Raw genomic sequence first — 20,179 nt, 5'->3', positions numbered from 1 at the left:
TGCTGACTCGGTTGTTTTGACTTGATTAACCAACGTCTTGGACTGTATGTGTGGTTGGGTAAATTTTTTATATTAAATAAAATGGTCGAATAAGATATTAATATAAGGCCTGCTTTGAAGGTAAACTATATTCATCCTCAAAGAAAAGGTAAACTACATTTGTAAGCTGAAACACTAGAAATTGAAGGATCCTGGAATGAATAAGCTCAAGTAAGTCAAGTGGAGAAGAAGAACTGTATGGATGATTGGGCATAGCCAAAATTTACTTCCTCTTTTCTCATCTTATTAATTAAATCTTTTTTAAATAGATGATTCCTAAAAATATATCACTACACGCATAACTAAAGACAATCTAAAAAAAGTATCTTCTAAAAATGTCATCAACTATAAGGAAAAGAAAATATTGGCAAGTAATAGCCATTAACACAGCTTTGGCCCCTCAAACTAGATGGTTGGAAGAATCAAATCGGGAACTGACCAAACCTCCAGTCTATATTTGTAACGACCCAAAATCATCTCTCGGGATGTCACACGGTGCCTAAGGCTACGAGTAGTCCCAAGCTAATCTTTAGAGCCGGTTTCTACCAATGACACTCAATTCAAGATAAGAATGGACTCAACACTAGCATAGTCATATCACATGAAAGGAAATATGGAAAAGCTACTCGGTCCATAAGACCACAATATAGAGAAATCTCAACAAAATCATAATATCGAACCCTCAACACATCACAAGTCTGACACTAGTCTGACAAGCCTCTACAAATCAAAATCTAAAGAGCCGTTGGGACAGGTCCCCAACTGACTTGAAATGAACTGAAGATAAAACATACTCTCTCAAGTAAGGAAAATATCTGAAGATCGGTCCTCGAACCATGAGGACTTTCCACTGTATAAAATATAGGCAAGGTACTCGAAGAATCACGGGCAAGGCTGGGACTGAGAACCTGAATCTACATTATGACATAATGTAGCACATAGACATATATGTGGATCAGTACTTGGAATGTACTGAGTATACGGGGGTGAATGCATATGAATAAAATAGTAACAGTCTTCTTTAAACAAATCATGTATGCATTATGAGATGACTCACATGGCTAGAACAAGTATCAAAATATAAAGCTCATAAGTCATGTAGAATGGAGCATGTAACACGAATCTCGTGAGTCGTCATTGTTTAATCTCAAAATTCAAAATATTCTCTTATTCTCAATACCCAAAGGCTAAGGCACTTTAAACAATACTTTTAACTCATGCATAAGTATCATGGAGAGTAAAACTTCTTTAATGCTCAACATTTCATAATTATTTAGAACTCATATACTTGGAATTCGGAATCATATAACTTGAAAACATACTTGAAGGCATTTCATTTACTTTAGGAAAATATCTCATCTCAAGCTTTAGGGAAATCGCTCCATCGCAAACGGAAAGGCATTCTAGTTTATGAAAACAACTTACGTCAAGGCTTTACAAAAGTACTATAACAAGGGAAGATGCTTTCATTTAGGAAATAACTTACATCAAGAAGATACTTTAGTTGGGGAAACATCTTTGCAATTCAACCATTTAGGAAAATAACTTATAGGAAAGGAAAAATAGGAATTTGATCTCAAAGTTTAAATGTCAAGGGAGGTTCTCATAACCTACATAAACCATGCAAGCTACATGGAGTCCAACATTTTATCCTCCTAAGAAAGAGACCCCACGTTGGAGAGGAGCGTCATACTCTTGCCAGGGAGTATAACCTAGGTCCAGTGATCACTAAACGACACTCGGCCTCTGGCCCAGTCATAATCATCATAAACTCAGCCTCAGACCCAATCTACGATGGCACGTAGTTTTGGGATAAAAAACCATAGTAACTTACCCACTCGATGCTAAATACTACTCCCTTTAGATTATCTGCACTCATCTCATAAAAAGAATCCACTTTTAGAATAATCACATGGTTCACTAGGAACCTAATAATCAATTCGATAATCTTATATAGTGAAGTGGATTTCAAAGATCAAGGACCATTAGGCGAATTCATTTCTCAATCATCTCAAAATACACAAAACATGGGTGCTCATAGTACAAGAGTTCATAATTTCATAAGTCTCAAATAGGGCTTACTAACCCATAATTAAATCTCAAGTTAAAGCTTATCAAAAGCATAATATATATCATATAGATTCATAAATCATGTGGAAATTCAAGAATTTCAGAAAATTACCTCAAAATCTCGATATAGCCATATGCTTCAATATCTCAAAAATGCAAATATTATCTTATCAAGGAGTAAAATCATAGGGTTTATACCCAGCTGTAAATACTCAAGAAAACATGTAGAAATCATGCCATTTGACTCTTAATTCAAGAAAAAAATCAACATAATGCATTCAATAATAATGGGTGAAAAACCCAATTCAAATTCATGTAAAAACCTTATATATTTCAAGAATTTCATGATATAAATAGCCTTTTGGGCACAAGGCTGAAAGGGTTACCCTTGTTCAAAACCCCCCATACCTTAAATTAGAAGCTTTTGATGAACTCTCACTTTTGGAACTCTATTCATGCTCTAGAATGAGGGTTCTTGAGGTCCTTGACTTGGAAACCTTGAATCTTGACTCAATTTAGGAAATCCATGGTGGATTCTTGAGGTTCTTGGAAGAGGTTTTGGTTACTTAGGGTTAATGTTGAGAGAAAACTTGAGGAAAACCTTATAAGATGCTTGTAAATGGCTTTGACTTAGTGTTTCCATGATTTTATAGGATTGAAAAAGGTCCAAAGTGACCTTTTAAACATCTGTATGAAACTGGAAAAATGGAACTAGAACCCAATTTTATTGGCCTCCGCAATGCGCCAGTTATTGTGGTGGCTCACTGGAATTTGACAATTGGGAAATTGGTAGCCTCTGCGATGCAGAGCCATTATGTTTTCTCACTAGTTAGGACCTGGGACTCCTTTGTGACATTCTACTATTGCAGGGTTCTACTGAAAATTGACAATTGCCAAATCAACCCTCTACGTGATGCGCCAGGCAGTTTAATGATGCAGTTTTACGAGTAAGGCTTAAATTAGCCATAAATTCTTACCCGAGTGTTGGATTTGGGTAAATCTTATATCTATATGGTTAACACATTACTCACTTAGGAAGCAACTTCTCAATATTTTAGGGCCAAAATCACGCCTCACTCGACACGCCCAAAGGCTCAAACTACGAAGGAACTTTCCAGGGCCTTACAATTTTGCACGAAGTAGTTGATAGCAACTAGAACTAGTGTTTGTGCATAAGAACAGATTGAGCTTTTACCACCCACCACTCCAAAGCCCCTCCTAGAAAACATAATGAGCAGACATAGAGACAAGGAGAAGGAGAGTAAAGATATATTCCACTACTAAATTAAACAAAGCATCTGTAACAACAAACATAAAGAATTTTTCTTTTACATGACTAACCACAAAATATATATTGGCAAGAAATAAGTTGAATTAGAAGAAGCGTGAACAGGAAAATAGAACTTAAAAGACATATATGAGATCAAACTTAATCTCAACAAATAATAGAACAATGAATCATTGTAACACAACATCCAATTGGAACAGAGTCCTTTTAAGTTTTACAGAGATGGTAAGAAACAACTGTGCTTAAAGTTCTCTATATATCTGAAGAAGACTGCTCAAAATTTTTAACGTATAGTAGGAAAGAATTGTGCTAAAAAGTTATATAGATATTTCTTCCTATGGTTGGATTCATAAACAAAATCTCAAAGTTCCACAAGGAAATCAATCAAGGATGCCCTAGTGGTGAAACTCAAAACAAATACACATGACAACTAAATAACCAATTAATCAATCACTATGCATCAAACACTAGAAATCATTGGGTAATCCAGAGCTCATCAATGAATTAAGTTTTACAGAAATCCATATAACTTAGTAAACAGCAGCTGACCTCTCCCCAATATATAAGTTAAGCCAATCATCAAAGTCAATTCCAAAATAAAAGAAAAAAAAACTGGTAAACCGAATTCAAGCTGAATACAACAATTTCAAATCAAAAATTCCATATATATATTCCATAATAAGCTAAGCAATTCTAGAAAACAAATTAATTAGCAAGTCGAATTCAAGCTGAAAACAACCACTACATAACTACAACAACTCAATCGCCATTAAATTAACAAGAACAAAGCCCTATTTCCAGTTTAAAAAAATAAAAAATAAAGCAATTAATACATATCAAAATTCCTCAAAAATCAACCACCTTAGAAATTCCTATCATTTATTAAAAATAAATATCTAATAAAGTCACAAAAGCAAGAAGGCCACTATATTTTCAACAAGAATTAAAGCAAAAACCCAAAATAGAGTAAAAATCCCCCAAAATTAGGTCAAAGTTGTGTGAGAACTTACTGATAATGAACAATAGAAATTCCTTGGAAGAACACTTTAGTTACAACTACTAGATCCCACAGAGCTATTGGATCATCGACAACTTTAACAATTGGCACTTTTTTTACTTCTGTAGCCATTAATGAATGAAACCATAAAAGAAAAAAAATAGAGAAACTGAGTGAGTTTTGTGTGAATGCAGGACGAAGATACAAGATAAAGATGAAGGAGGAATTAAATAAAGAAAGAGTTTGAATTTTGAAGTAGCGTGGAGCTACGGTTTAACTTACCTATTCCACTGGGTTATGGTTCCACTTACGGTTCCACATATTTAGCGACACTGGCCATCAATTGAAAGTCCACAAATTTAGGACACCGACCGTCGATTGAAAACACTCAAATTAGTGAATATGCTTATAATGTAGGTCATGATGATTAATATGGTCCTTTGATTTTGTTTGATGAAGACCTTGATAGTAGTAGGGTCCATAGTGATCATGTTCATAGGAATGTGGTGACTTATGGAATATGTGATTATTTCGGATTATATTCTTCACTCCTTGATGATTGCCTTGGTCATGTCCTTTGTGATGTTTGTGGTTGATGTTTCTTACTCATAACAAAGGATGGTTGGGCGTATTCCAAGAGTGTACCCCCTTGGCATGATTATATACCTTGTGGTGATAATGCTAACTCTTATACCATGAGAAATATATGCTTGTTTTCCAACTCTTTGATTTTCCAAGTTTAGAATTTGAGGACAAATTCCTTTTAAGATGGAGAGGATGATACAAGCATGAAGAGAATAAAAGAGTACAAGGCATTGTCAAAGGTTTAATCTTTAGAATTGGCAAGTGTTTAGAGCCTTTTAAAGCCTTGATCAAATGAGGAAACAAGGAGGAATTCCAACATCTCATAGGCGCCTCTTACTAAGGGTAAAGTGGACTTTATACACTATATTACATTACTTAAGAGACGCACCTTTCTAGCCCTCATTAAGGGCATTTGAGTCTTTTGTTATGTAATAATATAAATAGATATTTTAGCTTCTATTCTCTTTAGTTTTGGCATAATGAATTGAGTGGATTTTTAGATTTTGATTGTAGTCTTATCTTGTAGTCTTCTCCTTCTCCTTAAGAAAGAGAAATCGAAACTTGAAGGTTCTATGCAAGTGAGGTGGTTCTTCACTTGCTTTGACCATTTGTCAAGAAAGGTGGGTTTTGAGGAGTGTGAATTCCCTTGGCCCATATAAGAATGAAGTTTTATCCATCCATGGTAAAGTGTGTCTAGTTTTTTGATACACAGTTAGGTGCTAATCATTAAGGGTGGTGAATGTTTCATTATCTATCTTTACATTTGTGCAATCTTCTTCTTCATCTCCTTTCTATGTGTTGTTTTCCTTCTAGTGTGGTTGCTGATTTTTTGTTGATTGAGTCCTTAATTTTGGTTTTTAGGTTTATTTTTGTATCACAGATCCATCAAGGTTTTCTTCCCACCAATAGATAACACACACCCCCTATAGACACTTTTAGCAATAATCTAGTCACATACCAGGGTAGAAGCAAAAAAAGGATCCCACATAACTTCCAGATTAAAACCAAAAGACAAATCCATATATGGAGTCACATAAGAAAGAGTGGACCCCGAATCAAGAAAATAATACACGTCACGAGAGAAAAGCTATTATATACCAGTAACAATATCAGGTGATGCCTTGAATTCCTGTTGGGACACCAAAGCATACAACATTTTCTGACCAACACTATAACCAAGAGTAGAATAGAAGAAGATGCCACCCTACTAGGTGTAGGAGCGGTAGATGAAGCCACAGGAATCTTATTCGCCTTCATAGCAACTTTATTGACCGGAAAATCCCTAAGCTGATGGCCTACCTGGCCACACTTGAAACACTTGCCCCTTCCTTTCTCACAATAACCCCAATAAGTACAACTAAAAAATCAACAAGGAGGAAACAAAGAAACTAACTGACCTCTACTTACCTAAGATTTGGCAACCTATGCCTAAGAATTTTCACCACCTTAATGACGCCTATCGCCTGACTGATCAGGAGAACTAGCAGAAAAGGACCCCAAACTCCTCCATTTATTTTTATCCCACTTGCCACAATCCTTACCACCTTGAGATTGAGCACCTCCCTAATAAAAAAACTTGTTCCTCTTTCCCTACCTATCCCCAAACTCTAACCGGTTCCTCTTCTCATTCTCAACCTACTGTATATGGATAGTTAACCTCGAGATGTCCATATATTTAATCATCAAGGAAGTCTTGCTCTCAAGAATCAAATCTCTATTAGACCTAGAAGAGAACTTCCTCATTCTTGACCTCATAGTAGCCACCAAATCAGGAGCATACCTTGATATTTGATGGACCATCAAAGAATATTTCTTTTCAAACATCCTCCCTTGCTTGAGCTTCACAAAATCCTATATCTTTGAATCCCTTAACTCTTGAGGAAAGAACAAATCCAAGAAGGCCTTTGAAAAGGCCTCCCACAACCCTTCCTTTTCCATATCATCTCTATCCTTGTTCCATTCCTCATACCAATGATAAGTAACATCCTAGAGTTGATAAGATGTAAAGTTAATCCTTTTTGCATTAGTATCCCGCATTACCCTAAAGATTATTTCCATATTATCTAAGAAGCAATGAGGATCCTCCTCTACCTTTACCCAGTTAAATTTGGAGGATCTATCTTCATAGATTGACCAAACCTTGTGGCCTCAACAGAAAAAGCACTAGGGCACCCTTCTCTTCCTGAGCATCAACCAATTGGGCAATGACATGAATAGACTGACAAAATTCTACATTCATTATGCTACCCAGAGGGACCTAAAGAGAACTAGCCAAAATAAGAGGAACTCCAGAACTATCAGGAATAGGACTATGAAATCAAAGATGTACTCCAGACATAGGAAGTACCCCTTGAACATTATCCCCAGATGGGATGGAAGAATTTCCTTGTGTTCCAGGTCTTGGAGAGATGATCTAAAATAAGAACAATCAAGGATTAGAGGAGATTGAAGGATTAAGAACACAAGCTTTAAGATAGAATACCATGAAAGTGAAACATTCCTAAGTGTCTTGCACCATCTCTTATGAGTGTGGCATGCTTTAAACCCTAAAAAGAAACTCTACTCGGTAAGGATTTTTATACTTCCCAGTTGACCATGAACCTAGACTCTAATACAAACTTGACACAACTCGACCCATGGCCAGGTAGTAATAGGAATCCTAAGTCCAACTAGGATACGAGACCTCCCCTATTACCCTACCCAACCACATATGCCCAGCCTTAGATTGGCTGAATTTTGAACAAATAACAAGAAATAGTTATTGTTCGTATTAAGACTATAGGATTGGGTCAGAACTGTGACAGATCCAACCGAGTCCAATAGTACCTCACCAAATGCCCAGCAATACAAATCCAAGCCATAGACCATAAACCAAAAGTAATACCAAAATGTAATATGAAAATCAACCCCAAAATGTAATATGATGGAATAGTGAGAAATTATGTTTGATAATGCCAGCCTTCTATCTTATTCAAATTCCAAGGATGACATTAATACTGATCCCACCCATACCAACCCTCAGAAGTACCATAAATTCTCTACCCAAAATAATAAATAAATACGGTTGGGACATGCCCCCAACCATGGCTAAAACTAATATCCATAATAAAAAAGAAGTGTCTAATGAAATCTATAACATGAAATGATACCTTATGAAAGGATCGAAGATCACCACTTTAGTCAAAATACTGATACCAAATCTGTATCCTAAATAGGAGGAGTAGAATGGTCGGTTCCTATATAGCGTGGGTATACAGCTGTTAGTAGATGGGGTTAGGAAGAGACCGCTAGCATGAATATCAAGATAAGGATAAAATAATACCAGTCATAAAACCAAGTAAAACTATCCATAATGCATATATCCATACATATATAAGTGTTGGTAAATAGTAAGAGGTTTAGTATACACTTAAAATCATTACTTGAGAAGTGTAGCTTTATCATTCTAATCATCCACAAGCCATATGGGTTTGGCTTCCCCTGCTGAAAGGGACCTTGTATGTGTAGCTGCATGACCATGGAATATCCCATGGGATAACTAGTACATCCCCTAATATAAAATGTGATACACACATATGGTCATCAATACCTCTCATATCAGCAAATATAAGCTTCCGATTTTGGTCCTTCTAGGACCGCCACCATCCATGGCTTAGCTACACACCCCACCATTAATGCCCAATTAAAACCATGTCTAAACAATCTAGTTACCATCTATTAACCAAGGCTAATATTAGTGTTATCATCATACCACCCCTTACTTGCAAGTAATATCCATAGTCAAAATATTTAGGTTAAGAGGGCCTTAGGTGCCTTTCCATACACTATATAAAATCTACTTGGTAGACTTCCATATTCTCCACAAGCACAACCATTTATCCTTTAACCCCTTTTAAACCATTTAAGCCATGCATAAATTCTTTGTCCTATTTAAAACATGAAATAGATCTATTAAAAGAAGTCAAGGCAATGGACATATCTTTATAAGTATTTTATCAGAAACTTTGGTGGGCCTAATAAACTAAAAAAAATTTCAAAGACCATTAAATCATTGCTATCCAATCCAATTGACTGAAACCACCATTAATGCATATAAAAGTATAATTAAAACCATAGGTAACTATAACAAAGGATTAAACTTTAAAACCCCTAAATAATAGTTGAAAAACACAATCATGAAATAGTAAAACTATGAAATCAATAATATAAACCATGACTTTAGTTGAAATTACAAAAGGGGGAGAGATACATGCCTTATACCAAAGAATTAATGGAATGAAATCACCAAGATAAACCCTAAAACAATCCCTAAGATGAAACCCTATAATTCTTGCCCTAAAATCTCTTGAGAGAATTATGGATTGTTTTGGAATAGTTTGTAAGTGTTAATGAATAGAATAATAAGACAAATAACCTCCTATGTATATTAGAATTCATGGGTCCTAGTTATGGTAAGTAGAGAAATATCCAGAATACCCTTACTTAAATTTCTTAAAAACTACCACAGGGATACGACTGACCCATATGAGTGGTACCTTTCTATACGTTTGGTATCCATCACTCATATCTAAGCCTCAACCATTGGATAAAACACTGTCCAATATATGACTCCTCCAACCAAGTCATAACCACAACATATGATCCATACCCATAACCTGTATCCCTTGTAGAAAAAACACCAAAAGGATTAAATAATGCCTACCATATAAGTCCTTGAAATTACTCATTCCTAGCCTTATGGTGATACCTCTATGTTGTACCCATTTGAGTGACCAATACCATCCCACAATCTAATATTGATAAGCATATGAAAGGACCATACGACTTAAACTCCAGCATACAACTTGTACCCATGAGTCGTATTGGGTCCAAAAAATAGATTGTTGAAAAATTTTTTAAGGATTAAAATCTAGGATGTTTTACATAGGTGAGGGTGCCTATGATTTCTTGATGTATTATCATGAGAAAATAAATAATATTGGCTTGCTTGTGTCAGATGGGGTTGCTTATACTATGTATAAGTTGAGAGATACAAACTGAGATTAGTAAAGGTCACTTCTTTGTTACCGACTTCTTGGTTTACTAGAGATAACTTGGAATAAATTTATCGAGGCCTTTTTGGACATATTTATGCCCTTTAGTTTGAGTTATCAAATGAGAGATAAATTTTATTTCCTTGAGCAGAGCTTCATGACTATTGTAAAGTATGAGGAACATTTCTATGCCTTGTTTAGATATTTTAAGCCATTATTTCTGCCAAGTCTAAGAAGATTAAAAAGTTTATAAAGGGGTTAGATGTTTCTCTAAGCTATCTATGACTCAAATATATATGTCTAGGGCATTGTTTTAGAGTATTATGGATCATGCTAGGATGACTTCTTTTATTATTTGAGTATCTCAGAGAGGTTCGAAGAAGGTACACCATTAGGGAAAGTTCTGAGGTCACTCTTCTTAGGGTAAGGATTTTAGAGGTCTCCGTTAGAATCATAGAAGACTAGTGTATGCAGCTTTGCAAATCTAGGTGGTGGACACAGAAAATATTATGTTATCCTAGGCAAGAGGAAGAGGCCTCTAATGTTGTCATCACAGGTATCATCCCTATTTATGTTAGATCAATATGTGTGTAATTTTATTTAGGATTTACTTTCTCCTATGTGTCTGGACGTTTTAAATTAGGTTTTAATTCTACTTCTGAGCCTCTTGATATGCCTATCAGAGTATCTACCCCTATAAGAGACTCTTTAGTAGTGGACTGGGTGTACCAATCTTTTTTTATGACTTTTGTGTGGTGTGGGAACTGGGTAGATATTATTATAATTAATATGGTAGATTTTCATGTAATCTTAAATATTGATTGATTAGCTCCTTATCATGTTGTCGTAGATTATTATGCTAAGACCGTGCTTTAGCTTCACTTGGTATTCATAGGATATCTTGGAAAAGTGTGCTTCATTCAAGTCTTTATAGAGTTATATATTTTCTATAGGTTTATCATTTGGTTGAGATGGTATTCTTTTCTTATTTGGCTCATATTCATGATACTAGTGTTCTTTCATCTCTTTCCTTGGATAATGTTCTTATGGTCTGTGAGTTTATGGATATTTTCCCTATGGATTTACCTTCTATGCCTCTATATCATGATATTGACTTCACTATTTATGTTGAGCTGGGAACCAAGCCTTTTCCTATTTCTCGTTGTAGGATGGCCCCAATAAAGGTGAAGAAATTAAAGAATCAATCGCAAGATTTGTTGGATAAGTGATTTATCCAAAGTAGTTTATTACCTTTAGGTGTGCCTACTTTGTTTATGAAGAAAAAAGATGGGTCTATGCACATGTGTATTGAGTATCATTAGTTTAACGAGGTAACAATAAAGAACAAGTATTCTTTTCCTTTAATTGATAATTTGCTCAATCAGCATAGGGTGCTTCAGCGTTTATGATGATTTATTTGTGGTCTAGGTAGCACCAATTGAGGATTAAAGATCTGGATATTCAGAAGATATACTTTTGAACTCCGTATGGGTATTATGAGTTCTTGGTCATTTCCTTTGGGTTGACCAATGCCCCAATCGTATTACTAGAATTTATAAATCAGTACTATTGATCATATCTTGAATCTTTTTTTATTATATTTATAGATGATATCTTGGTTTATTCCAGAATGAAGCTAATCACTAGGAGCATTTATAAATTGTTCTTTAGAGGCTGAGAGATGAGAATTTGTATGATAAATTAGACAAGTGTAAGTTTAGGCTGGAGTATATTTCATTCTTGTGTTATGTAGTGACAAAGCATTCTATTAAGGCTAATTCGGCTAAGATTGTAGCTGTCCATTATTGGTCTAGGCATATTCCTCCTGCAAAGATATTTAGTGTTGTTTGTTTAACGGGTTACTTCTGGTGTTTTGTCAAGGGTTTTTTATCTATTACAACTCCATTAACCAAATTTAACTCAAAAAAAGATTTCTATTTAGTGATTTGATGCTTGTGAGGTGTGCTTTCAAAAGCTCAAGCATTTGTTGACTTAGGCTCTTATATTGACTTTACCCAAGGAGAGTGTGGGTTTTACCATCTTTTATGATACTTTAAGAGATATGTTATGTGTTACATTAATGGAAGGAGGTAAGGTAATTGTGTATGCTTCTCGTAAGTTGAAGCCTCATGAAAGGAATTACCCTACCCTTGATTTAGAGTTATGCATTGTAGTTTGTTCTTTAAAATTATAGAGGTACTACATTTATGGAGCACATTTTAAGATTTTCTTAGATTGTCATAGCCTTTACTATTTCTTCACCTAGTGAGATATTAATATAAGGCAGTGTTGTTGGCTTGAGTTACTAAAAGATTATTACATAATAATTCTCTACTATCCAGGAAAGGCTAATGTGGTTGTGGATGACTTGAGCAGAAAGTTGACTAGCATGGGTAGCTTGGAACCTATTTTGACTCGAGAGAGGCCTTTGGCCTTGGAGGTTAAGTCTTTGTGTAACCAAATAGTTAGGCCTTATATAGTTACCCCTGGGTGTATTTTGGCATTTGAAGAGGCTAAATCTTTCTTGATTGAGCAAATTCAAGCTCATTAGTTATATGATATTGGTTGAGAGTTATTCAGGATATGGTGTAAGGCGGTGAGGATAACGAAGCCTTACTTAATCTAGATAGTGTCTTGAGCATTTGTGGCTAATTTATGTACCAAGAGAGAGTGATTGGGTTAGATTGATTTTGGTTGAGGTTTATTATTCTAGGTATTTCATTTATCCAGGAATACCTATGGACATCATGACGGGGTTGCCTCATACTTCTCATGGTTTTGATAGTGTTTGGGTCATCATATGAGAAGGATGTAGCAATTTTTTTATCTCATTGCCTATGTTTCCATCAGGTGAAGGATGAACATTTAAATCTAAGAGGCTTACTTCATAGGATACCCATTCACAAGTAGAAATAAGAATGTATCATTATGGACCTTTAGATTGCCTCGTACTTCTTGTGGTTCTAATAGTGTGGGTAATCATTGATTGATTGACATAATATACTCATATAATTCCTATGTAATATTGTTTTAGTACTGAGAGGTTGGCTCGCATCTATATTTATAAGGTAGTCCATCTTTATTATGTGTTAATGTCTATAATCTCTAATCAAGGTTCAATGTTCACGTCTCACTTTCAAAAGAAATCTCAGGAGAAGTTGCATACTCGGATTGATCTTAGTACAACTTTTCAACCCTAGGATGATTTTCTGTTGAAGAGGACTATTTAGGTTCTAGAGGATATGCTCTGCACTTGTGCGATAGACTTTGATGGTCAGTGGGAGCAGCATCAAGGTTTGGCAAAGTTTGTGTATAATAATAGCTACCATTCCATTATTGACATGGAATCTTTTGAGGCTTTGTATGATAGGAATTGTCACTCTTTAGTTGGTTCATTTGATGTTTCAGAGATTAGACCTCAAGGTATGTACTTGCTTTGTGATTCTATAGAATAAGTTTGGGCCTTTCAGGATAGACTTAGTGAGGCTAGGAGTAGTTGAAAGTGTTATATAAATCATTGATATTATTCCTTGAGATTCAGCATTAGTGATCATGTTCTCCTTTATGTATAACTCATGAAGGGTGTGATGAGGTTTGAGAAGAGGGAGTAAGCTTAGCCCAAGGTATATTGGATCTTTCGAGAATTTGTAGACAATTGGGGATGTGTCTTATTAGTTAATATTAGACCTAGATTTATCAGTTTTTCTTCAAGTTATACATGTTTCCATTCTTCGGCATTACATTATACATGAGTCTCATGTTATCTATTGGGATTCAGTCTAGTTAGATGAGCGAGTGACATTTGTTGAGGAGCCTGTTTCTATTCTTTCCATGGATTTTTTACGGTTATGTTCATGAGTTATTCCTATGGTTAAGGTCTAGTAGAGGCATCGACTTGAGTCTACTTGGGAGGTCGAGTCTGATAAGTGTGGTAGTTATCCCTAGATTTTTTATGATTTGGGAATTTCTATTGCCCTTTATTTTAGAACAAACTGCATTGTTAGTGGTCGATGATGTAATCACTTGACTATTGGTGATTTGTATGAAATATATTATTTTTGTGTTATTTGACCATTTTACCCTTCCCTATGGTTGTATCGTTATACATTGGGAAGTAGGGATAACAACATGGTTCCTAGTGCCTTTAGGTGTGGTTTATGTGATATTGTGGTTTTTTATTATCTTACAAGCAAATTAGTTGACTTGGGTCATTATCTTTTGATTTGTGCGACATATGAAAAAATAGACTGCGCCAACCGATCCAAAACATTGATTTAGGTTGATAGCATGGTTGATGTGGTTTTACAGCTTTTATATCTCATTTTGACCATTAGTTTAGAAAGTTATAAAATGGGGTATTTAATGTTAAAATGCTTTTTCAAAATTCTAATATCTTCATTTAGTTCGGAGTATCAAATTTATAGGGTAGCATAGTTTGTTCGCATTCTTAAGATTTTGGATGAATGTTGGGGGTCGGCAGATACTTGAAATTTTCCAAATCTCTACAACCGGTGCACCACATAGCTGGTCCAGCCATTAAAATGATACTTTGGTTGCTTTAGCGTTGGGTGCTAAAGAGCCACTTGGCCATGTTAGCGATTGACTATCAGCTGGGATAGGGTGCTTTAGAGTCCATTTTCTTCTTTAATAGAGGGCTTCTTTAGCAGTCTGGCATGCTAAGTGGGTAATACCATAGAGGTACTTGACCGCGTGAGCGGTGACCGTTAAAGCAACCACTTGACTGCTTTAGCGGCACCTGACACCTAGATATAAATAATCCTTTTCTTGGTTTTTCTTTACCATTTTCGCAACTTGGAGCTTGGGATCAAATTTTGGGGGCATTTTCTTCTATTACTATGCTTGTGTAAGCTCCAGACTCCTATTTCAACTACTTTTCTTTGATTCTATCATTTAAATCTTTTTTAAACTTAGATTCAAAGGTGGAATTTGGGGATTTTGGCTCGAAAGACCCAAGTCATCATTTCTTTGATTCAAACTCGGATTTCACCCCCATTTTTATCAGGTTTTCTCTTATGAGTTTGTCTAATCTTGGGGAAAATATTTTGGACAAAAATTCTAGTTTTACCCTTTTTTTCAAAAACCTATTTTGGCAATCGATTTTGACCCTAATTTAGAAGTGAAAAAAATTGGTATTGTTAGCTTTCTTTTGGCACATAAATTCTATATTTGTATGTTTTAGTTAATTTTGGGTCCATGCGTAAGGTGAAATCTCAGCGATATAGGCTTGATTGTTTCAATTTTAGCAATCAATGTATGTTATGGCTTAACTTTCTTCATACTGGGTTGGGTTGTTAATAATAATGTAAAAGCATTCTATGGGTATGGGGTTGTATTATGAAAAATATGGCTAGGTGATTTATGTCCCAATGTGGGGGTCTATTTGGATAATATTTTGTTGTTTTGAGACATAATATGCTATGCGTGACCATATGTGGTATTATATGATGTTGTCGACCTAGTAATGATATACATATCTTTTTATGCACTCTTTTTGGTGAAAAAATCCTAGAATTTGGGATTTATTTTGTATCAATGACAATTTTCTTGCACAGTTCACTTTATGGTTTCTTGATTATATAGGATGATAGATAGTGGTTTATTTGAGTGGATTTTTTGTTACATGGTGGGTATATTGGTTGGAAATTGGATATTGTCATTTTAGTTTGTTGTGAGAATTACATCTTTATATTATATTAATTCATGAAACATTTGTACCACTATGCAATACTAGAAATATTGGAAACACTGGCATTTTCTAATAGAAAATGTGTGACGAACTCGTGCATCAACATCATCATCATCATCTCCATTAACTTCCAAATATTATGCTTGTACTGTGAGTGTAATTTGTTTATTGACTTGATATATGTCCTTTTGTTCTATCTGTTTATACTTGTATTTGGTGTATGTATGTATTTGCTCTCTTTTCCCCTACCTTTATTTGTTATACGTGTATATAATAAATCTATTAGTAGAGACGGTGTGGGCTACTGTTTGGGATATTTTTTTATTGCAGGTGACGTGCCTCTAGTCTGTGTTTATATGCTTTATTTTCTACTTTACTTAGTTGGCCTATGATACTTATTGAGTATAAAAGGACCATTCTCATCCCTATTTCACCCTTTCGGTGTAGATCAAGGTATGAGTCCACGGCACGGGTTTCTATTTAAGGCAACATTTGGAGACCATTCAAGGTAGCAGTTAATCTATGAATCTTGAGTTGACTACTACCTTTCTTAGTTAGACTATGTCTTATCAGTATTCAAAGAAAAAATTGTTTCTTTTGGGATATCCTATGTATATTTTGACTTCGAGGTGTATTAGTTGGTTCTTGCACTATGACACCGGATTTTGGAATCAGGTTTGGTATATTTGATTATGTTTCTACTTTTACCATATAAATGTGGTTTGAATCCATTCTAGGAGTAGCTTTTGATTTGGGTATTGATATCTTATTTGATATCAATTTGGGTGATAGGCTTACATATCAAGGCTTGCCGTGACAAGTGCCATCATGACTCTTGATTTTTTGGCCGTGAAAAGATCAAGAGTGTAGATCCTAGAATTATTGAATAACCTTGGGTAACAATTTAGATCCAAATTAAGAGTTGAATTAGTGAGTTTGGATGTATGAAAGTGTCCCCTAAGAGCAGATGTTAATTTACTTTATTAATTCATTTTATTGAAAATGGGTTTGTGGTGTCGATATTGGAATTTCTAGATATAGGACAAGGACTATGACACGACCCAAATCTTGGCCATGTCGTATGGGAACCGCAAGAACACATGTATCGGAGGTCGCCCCAATAACCCAACCTAATATCACATCAATCACAAGGGCAAGATGAATCCCGACCATATTATAAGATAGCAGAAAATACTGCAAGTCATTACTCAAACATATCTAATAGTTCATTAGATTCATCAAACAAACCATTACAACCAAGTCCATATTCATCCACAATACCTTTATACTAACGGATGTTTAGAAATGTAAATGCTAGGACAAAACCAAGTCAAAATAAGACTAAGTCTAAAGATAGGAGACCAAAAATGAATGTCTTCCGAAGTAAGAAAGCTCACCACTCCAATGTAAATGCACGAACTGCTTCGATCAGCTAATCACTGTGAAGGAAGAGAAGATGATGTTCCGGCCCTTATGTTGCATTGGGATATAGCGTTCGGAGATGGTTAACGGTTAGAGTGCTAGCATGTAACTCAAGGACAAGGATAAAATAGCACCATCAATCAACAAGAAGTCAATATATCATATTCAACTATATTCATGACCTTATCCATATATATAGGTATGTCACATGCCAAACAAGTAATCAAGTCTTAACAACATTCTCAAAGCACTCAACCATGAGAAATAAAATGGAGGACTCCGACCTTCCAAACATAGATTCAAAAGATTCATATTAGGAATGGGACTTCAACCATACATATTATATAAACGGAGTACTTTAACCATGTATACACTCATTAAGCAAGGGACTCTAACCATGTACACTTCCATTTAAGCAAGGGACTCTAACTAGATGCCCACACATTAGGAAAGGGACTCTAACCTCATGTCGTATTAAATATGGGATTCTAACTTAAACCCTTTAATTTGGTGAGAAACTTCAACCTCAAGAGATTTAATTGTTCAAGGAACTTAAACCTCAAGAGATCTCATTGTGAAAGGGACTTTAATCTCAATCCCATTCATTAGGCAAGGGGCTTTAACTTCAAGCCATTATGGCTATCACTAGTCAAAATTGGGACTCCAACCCTTTGTCCATACATCATCATCTATTCAATTTACAGTTAAGTACTTTAACCCATTTAGATAATTTAACACTACTAGCAATCTTATACCACATTCTCACCACAATTTAATTCAACACACAATTCAAGTTCATTTTCATATCTAGGGACTTTAACACCTCATTATCCATCAACCAACAGAATCATCAACTTTACAATACATGACTCGTAATACCTTTACAATATCATTTGTAAATTAGTCATAATTATTGGGCAATTTCCCTAGTTCAAAACATCATCATGTGACTAGACAATCCACTTAGACATTTTCACAAACCCATTGTGTGTATATCTTTCTCAAGGCCAATTTCAAAGTAGAAATAATTTTCATTTGGTTTGCTCAAGATATACATGTTTAACCACAAACAACAAGCACCTACATGTGCAAAACATCACCAATGTCAATCATCAACACAAGTCTAAACAAGGGTAAACATTATTCATCACAAGGCATCAAAACCTTTATCATTTGATTTCAAAATCTCTATGTACACTTACTAATCCAAGTGTAAATTATATGGTTTTATAAGTTATTTAGAAAGGGAGAGAGCTACATTCCTTAGAAAACTTGATTCACCAAGAGTCTTGACTTCACTTTTGCCTCTTTGAAGATCACCCTTGAAACCATAGCCTCTAATTCATTAATGATGAGGTTAAGAGAGTATTTTGTATGTTTGATCCACTCAAAATGTGTTTAAGGGGGACATATACACTTATATATTGAGAGGAATTAGGGTTTTTGGTGTAGGAAATGACCACAAGACCCTCAGTTAAAAGTCTGAAAATGAGCCCATTCTTGGTTACGACTTACTTAAGGAACCATACCCTAGGGTACGAGTGATACCATAACTCATACCATAGGATTCTCCTAGGTCACATACATTGGTTAGGGTACGAAAACACACCTTTTAGTCGTATACAAAGGGTACTACTCATGCCATAACTCGTATCAATCAATCATAATTAAAACAATCCACTCCAAGCTAAGACTTCACTCTATGTTGTTGGTATTGGTACAACTTGTACCTTAAGGTATGATTGGTAGGAGTCTCAATCATAACTAGGATAGTGAGTGACTCTAACAACACTACCTAGGGTATGAGAAGGGATGGAGAGAAGGATACAACTCATATCCAAGGGGTACGATTCGTACCCCTTGTCGTACCTTGCTCAATAATATCCAATGGAGTAATTCTCCTCAAGGTTCAAATCTTAGGTGTTTCAATTCTTCCTTACTTGAATTATTTGACCGCAAATAATGGGTAAGGCAAGTATAAACACAAGTCGACACATTATCACAAATCAAACCATCCTTTAAAAAATTTAGAACAAAGCACATGCAACACATATCATGGTTGTTATCAATCGATATTCATATCATTGACTTTGGGACTCAAACCCACTACTTATCAAAACACATACTCATTTCACAACTTAGGGACTTTAATCCATTGTCTCATCATAGGTACTTACTCAATTCAAAGACTAGAGGCTCAAACCCATAGTCTATCAAAGACATGAATAAACTTCAATGTATTAAGGACTTAAACCCATTAATACAAGGACACATAATTTTAAGGCATTAGGGACTTGAACCCATGGTGTAGCAAGACCTAAATCAATTCAAAGCTTGGGGACTTTAACCCATTATCTAAACAATGCATAACTCAATTCAAAACATTGGGAACTTTAACCCATTGACTATCAAAGACATAAATCAAGGTAAGGATATTAACACATACCTCCAACACAAGTTTTCGGAATGAGAAACAAATGTGGATACTTGGAATTCATATCCTCTTTTGTATCCGAAGTAGCATCCTCAAACTTTTGATTCCTATATAGAACCTTCATCGAAGCCACTTCTTTCATTCCCAACCTGCAAACTTGCTGATCCTACATCCTTAAGGGGATCTCCTCATAGGACAAAGAGTCTGAGATATCAATATCCCTCAAAGGAAAAACCAACAAATGAACTCCCACACATTTCTGCAACATAGAGACATAAAAAACTGGGTGAATAGAGTTCATGCTGGAAGTCAACTCCAACTCATAGGCAACATCCCTTCTCACAACCAAGTAGGGACCAATATACTGGGGACTAAGCTTCCCTTCTTTACCAAACCGCATCACTCCCTTCGTGGGAGAGACTTTTAAGAATACCCTATTGCCAACACTAAACTCTAAGTCCCTATGCCTCATATCCACATAGGACTTTTGATAACTTATAGCGTTTCTTAATCTATCATGAGTTACCTTCACCATGCTTGGTAAACTAAATTAGGGATAATCAACTTACCCTCGACAACTTTGTACCACCTAATAGGAAATCAA

At 35.3% G+C, this 20,179-nt stretch overlaps 1 pseudogene; it reads right to left on the bottom strand.

The window, feature by feature from the left end:
* Positions 1 to 19,717, bottom strand: part of LOC107868980 — a 138,783-nt pseudogene extending 119,066 nt beyond the window's left edge.
* Between the last annotated feature and the right edge of the window lie 462 nt (positions 19,718 to 20,179).

The sequence above is a fragment of the Capsicum annuum genome, chromosome 4 (genome assembly GCF_002878395.1).
Source record: "Capsicum annuum cultivar UCD-10X-F1 chromosome 4, UCD10Xv1.1, whole genome shotgun sequence".
Classification (NCBI taxonomy): domain Eukaryota; kingdom Viridiplantae; phylum Streptophyta; class Magnoliopsida; order Solanales; family Solanaceae; genus Capsicum; species Capsicum annuum.
The sequence above is the reverse complement of the archived record's forward strand: the minus strand, read 5'-3'. Positions and strand labels throughout refer to the sequence as shown.